Consider the following 6,605-nt stretch of genomic DNA (forward strand, 5'->3'; position numbering starts at 1 on the left):
GAGCATCGACTTGGAGTTGATCTAAAGTAGGAGACCTACTTCCTGTTAAGGTAAAACAAAAGTCAGATTCAAAGGCTCCCAAGTAAGCTACACAAGCAGCAATTGGAGGAGGCTTTATCTTAGAAGGAAAGTTGTTATATTGCTTATTGAACCTCATATTAAATTATGAGATATCCTACTTTGTATTCTTCCAGATGGCATTGAACTCTATGTGAAGGTACTCATGATTTCCCTTCTCACCCAACTTTTGTTTGAAGGAGGTTTCAAGTTCCTCCCAAGCGGTGATGGAGGCATTTGGTAGGGCTTTAAACATTTTTCTCACTTATCCATCAAGGCATTGTACAAAAAATCTCAGAACCACATGCAACTATTCTACATTCAGGTTCTCAGCAAAAGCACAAAAGGCTTGAATGTGTTTCTGAGCAAAATTTTCATCTTCCCCATTAAACTTAGGGAGAAGATTTAAGTATTCCTAAGGAATAACACCTAGGGGTTGACGTAAATCGAAACGATTTAGAAAAATTCATTGAAGAGGCATCAAAATTAGTGGAGGGGGATTAAAATTTTCTCGAGGAACTGGGGTCAATACCACAGTGGTTGGAGGGGAAGCAGGGTATTTCAGAATCTTCGGAGCCAATCCTAAATAATGAGCAACAATGGGTTGAGAATTCTAGGAGGATGTTGTGAAGGCTAGTGAGATGGTAGCACAGGTAGGGGGAGTTTTCTCTTTCTAGACTTTCCAAAAAACTATTTTTTCAAGGTCAGATACATATGGGGCTTTCTACTGAGAGGTTTCGAAGTGAGTATGAGGCCTTCTAAAAGCTAGTGTGATGAATGATAATGAGGGGGGGTGTGGAGTTTCCAAGGTGATGTGGATTCAATCAAAATAGACTTCGCTCACCTACACGAAGGGTGCTCAATTTTCCATATCCTAGGGAAAAAATCCTTCAATACGTTCCCCGACAATGGTGCCAGAAGATGATGTCACTCCCAAAGACAGCCTTAGATTGCTTACAAGACCAGTGCCTGCGTACATCTAAATCAATGTGTCTCAAATGATTCTACAAAAGGAGGAGACACAACCCATTTTCTATACACATTTATAAGAGGCATGAGTTGCTTATTTCATCCAAAGATACATGTAAGGTATTTCAATATTTCTGCACATGCAGAGTTTCCATAAATATATTAGAAAATAGTGGAGGTTGAGCACTTTAAAGGCTTACAGTTTAATTATCTTTATGGAATAAATGAGAGAAGACAAAGAGAACGGATAACTAAAAATGTAGAGCTAAAAGAAGCAAGAAATATATATTAAAAGCATAGAGATTGAAACCATGAGATTTGCTACAATTATCTGAGTTACAAGTAGATATAATAGACTGAAAAGAAACTAGATTTTGTGATTCATGTAGTGCAGTTTAAAGATATAAATTCAACCCATCAAACAGGCATGTGCATTAACAGCTCAATGCAAATGAATCTGTAGGCAAGTATGAAATATTCAAGCATCTATTGTTACATGAATTCAGAGAATAAAATAGACAAAATGGATGAAAACAGGAAACAACGCACTGTAATAATTCAAAGGGGGAACCACCACTACTCCTATGATATTTTGCAAGATCTATGTAACTAAGTGATACAGTCTCAGAAAAATATCAACCCTTCTTTACAGATTTAGAAACCTTTATTCAGTGTTTCTACCCCCTATTTATAAGAAGAAGGTGTGCGTTATCGATCATGATACTATACAAAATATCCCTGGGTTGAGTCTCAGCTATCAGATCAGCTTGTTGTCTTTGCCAAGGAAAGCTCTTTGTCTAAAAAGCATCACAAAAAATAGTAATTGCCTCATAAAGGAAAGCACATCACAAGATCAAAAAACATATGAAACATTAATGAAATATCTCCACGCTCATCCCTGTAATTAGTTTGGCTTCAAGCTACATCTACTTCATGGCATGGTTTCCTATTCTGCTCATCTAACTCCTGTCATTTCTGCCTTTAGTGCCTTCGGTGTCGACCTTGGAAGCAGGTCATAAAGAGCCATTTTTGACTCTGCCCATACTTGGTTTTGAATGCTCGATCTTCTACATGTAATGTTACAGCTGCATTTGGCGTCGACTTTGGATGTGTAATGCATAATAGTTTTCTCATGAATGTGCCCACACCTAGTTTGAATGCACCATCCCTCCATTAAACACCCCTACTACCAAGCTAAACGTCTTTGAAAGCTCTGCACAATCCTGCACTAACAATGCCTTGATGTAGTGTAACAACAAAGTCTATCAACCATGCCATTTTTACCTCTAAAACAGGCGAAACAAGAACTTTTTGATTTCTCCCTTAACCCCCCTTTGATGTAGCACACTTAACTCTATTTTCTTCATATAACCACGGGCTAAGACTAGGGGCTTTAACCTTTCAGGTGCTAAGGCCTTTAAACTTGTGTCAGGGGACCTTTTTATTTTATAATGCAAAATAACCTTTGATTTTCTCTTACACTGCATCAACTAAAGTCCGGATGCAAAATCTTTATCAAATAGAGAATATGAAATATCGCATCTGGGGGCTTCTTCCTTATCGCAATCGCAATTGGCGAGGAGCATCAACGAAGGAAATAATTTTCATTTCATGCGATCACAGATATGAGGGATGACATCATCATTGCCATGTGTCACGTGTGAGTGGTGACATGTGTCACCCAGAAATTGCCCAATAGGACCCATGAAAATGCTAAAACTGAGTGACACGTGTCCCTTGCCACATCAATGTCTGTACTGCCATGTGTCCTCCATATTACCACATTATTGATAGCATTAGCTACAATTTTAGCTCTAAGGACCAATCGTACGCTGCCTTGTGGCCCCCTAGAGGAGAGAGAAAAAAGCCTACTTGGCCTTGTTTTCACGTGCATTTCCTTTGTTCATGAATTTGGGCCCTCCCATAATTTTTACGCTGTATCACAAAATCGGCCCCTACAAAGTCTTGAAATGAAAATTTCATTGATTCATCGATATTGTTGGATTGCGAGATGCAGGATTTACCATATCGCCATACCGCCACATGGAAGAGAGATAAGTGAGCGACTTGGTCTTCGTTTTTCCATGCTTTTTTCTCTTTGACTTTTTCAGCCATCCTTGGTTATTTCACACTATATCACAAGATTTATGCCTGGCAAGGTTTTGGAGTTTGATGTGACTGCGGGACTCCGAGGTCGCCGAGATGTGGATGCGAGGATGGACGGGACCTGCAAACCTGTGCGACTTGTGGGATGCGGGGACCTGTGGGACGATGGGACTTGTAGGATACGATATCAGAATTCAACACTTTGAACTACCGATAACCTTAAGTATGTGCCCCAGGACCTTAGTTCAATGCAACAAGACTCATGATCTTCCATATGCCATATCTTCTGATCTAGAGGTACATTTTGGGACTTCTATGTATTGTTGGAAAGCTCATTTCAAGCACTATGCAATGGAGAGGGTCTAATCAAGATCTAATAGCTTCTGTGGCTTAGGAAATTGCTTCAAATTCATTGCTCTTATGCATCCTAGACAACTGACCATTTACAAAGAAATGAGTGAGGTGTTGAGGGACAACGCAATAGACCAGCACTAATAACTATAAGTCTAGGTGAAGGTCATGAATGGAAATGTAGACACATGATAGACACAACATTCTTGTCTTCACGTCAGAAGAAATAATGATGGATCAGGTAACCATTTGGAATTTGATGCTCTTTGAGGATGTGTAGGGAATCCAAGATAAGAGTAGGAAAGAGGATTAATATTCTTTGAGGGTTGGGAACCCAAGATAAAATAGTCCTAGAAGGTAATACTCAGTGAACACCTAGGTGGGTATGTACCTTAAGAGATAATGATAAAGGTGTCTATAAATCATTGGTCTCACCAACATTTTGCTTTGATCTTATGAGAGGTAGAGTTGTTAGTGAAGGCCTTGCTATAAAAAATGTTGGTTACTATGATGTTATAACATATGGGTTACCAATCCTTCTTATGAGAAATTAGTTAGATTGAGAATGACCAAGTGCCATTGTAAATACCTCCCTAGTTAAGAGGGAGTGTTGAAGAGAAGTGTAACTTGGTTCGGTATTTGTAACTGTAATTTTGATCTTTGTACTTATAAAAAAAAAGAAATATTATTTTTGTAGATTATTTGAAAGAGTTTCTTGCTCATTCCAAAGGTCTAGGAAATTCAAAGAATCAAAGTCATGTTAAAGAGATATTCTTGAGCATGAATATGGGTCAAGCTAGTGTCAAATAAGCCTCAAAGACAAGCACCATCCTCCAAAGAAGAATATTGTTAGCAAAATGATGGAGAGATCAGCTAATTCAACCTCGAAGTATATATAAATGACATGTCGACTCAATAAAATATAGACATAAGTTCCCATTGACATGTTGGCTTATTATGGAGGCATAACACCTATAAATAGGTGACTAGAGTCACCACAAAAACCTAGAATTTCGTAGAAGCATCTCTACTACTTCATAGGTACAGGAACTCGAATTTCAAATGGCTACATGACTTTCTATCTTCGCATAAGGTTCACACTTCAGATGAAATCACTATAGCTTTAGATGTGTGCTACATAAATAGTAACATTCTCGGCATAAGCATGATGATAAGGGTTTCAGTGAAAGAGGGGAACACTATGTCTCATCATTCTAAACAGTATAATCTTGGCATAGCAGTGATGACAAGAATCTCAGAGATCCCACATTAGTCTACATAGTCTCAACATAATTCGGAAAAGAAGTTCCTATAGTAACACTCTCTGCAGTCATGATCATAAGCATATATATGATCTCAATGGAGACTCTATCACAAGGTTATGATCACAACGAAGGAGCAGCAGTCATGACCTTGATGGGCCTAAGGGCATACCTTAATAATATCTCGTTGGTACAGTTAAGACCTCGATGAAAGTGCAAAGATGTTGTAGCAACATTGAAGATCATGATGATGACCTTAGTGCTACATCAACGATGATTATCTCAACAGTGACAAAGAAGAGGATTGGTGTCTTGGTCTTGGAGTGGCATAATAAGTCAAGGGTCATGGTCTTGGTGTTCATCAATAGGAATCTCTATAAGAATAATTATGTGTGGGTTTTCCTGATCGAGAGAGAGAGTTTTTGGCCCTTGCAGAATGCCAACATCTTGTATTCTTGTCTCTTTGTTTTTGTTATCTATTTGATGAAATAAGAAACACACACTCTAATAATGTCAAAGAGAAGATTTTGATAATATGAAAATTGAAAATGCCTCACAAATAGTTATCAAGTCAAGAAGAATGTCATTAACTACATGTGCCCCAGATTCTTCAACATGTCTCGCATTCCCATGCCTCCCAATCGCTAAGGGTTTTTATGTTGGAACATCAACCTTAACGTTGACCAATAATCATGAGGTCCACCTTATTCAAAACCTCGTGGAGCGGAACATCATTCCCAAGGATGACTTTATGATCAAGCCCTGGACCACCAACCCCTCACTCACGGCGCTAGGGTAGAGGACAAATAAACAACTAAGACATCCAACATCCTTCACAGGGATAGGGAGGATGAAGAAACAATTGAGACATCTAACATCTAACCATTGACTTGTTCCCAATGTCACCGGCAAAAATGACACCTTTATCTTCCAGGAAAAAGTAGGTTTGTCCAAATTTGAGTCAAATTTAACAATAGTCTATAAAATTTGAGTAATTGGATTTGAGTAATTGACTTTGGTATCATCTATTACAACTACTAACCAATAGATCCTCCACAACCCTAAACTATAAAATTAACACTACATTTTTATTTTTATTATAATTGTTTAAATATAAAAATATTAATAAATACATTTAAAAATTAAAATAAAAATAAGAAAGAAAACCAATTCCCATTAAATTTTAAGAAGATAATAATCTAGGTAAAACAAACGTAAAAGATATTAGAGATCTTAGAAGGACCAACTCTCCTTGAAATTTAGGAAATTAATTTTCAAGGAAAAAAAGATGGGGCCGAAATAGTCACCATTACCAAATAAGCATTACATACTTTTTCCTAGTTTGGTAATATTATTATAATTTCTTATTTTTATTCAAATTATAATTATTTAAATTATAAAAATATTAATAAATACATTTGAGATTAAAAATTAAAATTGAAGAAAATTACATACCTTTTTCTAATTTGGTAATATTATGTATAATTTCTTTATTTTTATTCAAATTATAATTATTTAAATGTAAAAAATATTAACAAATACATTTAAAAATTAAAATTAAAATGAAAATGAAGAACTTTTTTTACAATTTCTAATTTCTATGTGAAAGAACCACATCCCATTAAATCATAAGAAGATGACAATCCTGACAAACATAAAATAAAGGATAGTACAGATTTTTGAAGAAACAACTCTCATTGAAATTTAAGAAAATAATTATTAAGGAAAAAATATGTCGACCAGTAAATAGTCACCCTTATCAAATAACTGGCATTACCTAATTTGAGAAGATATTTTAATTTAGACTTTCATAATGTAAATGGTAATGGGAAGCCTTAAGGATTAGTTCAACTGGTTAAA

This window comes from Pinus tabuliformis, chromosome X (assembly GCF_031772625.1).
Source record: "Pinus tabuliformis cultivar Carrire ecotype Pingquan chromosome X, CPIR1, whole genome shotgun sequence".
NCBI classification, from domain to species: domain Eukaryota; kingdom Viridiplantae; phylum Streptophyta; class Pinopsida; order Pinales; family Pinaceae; genus Pinus; species Pinus tabuliformis.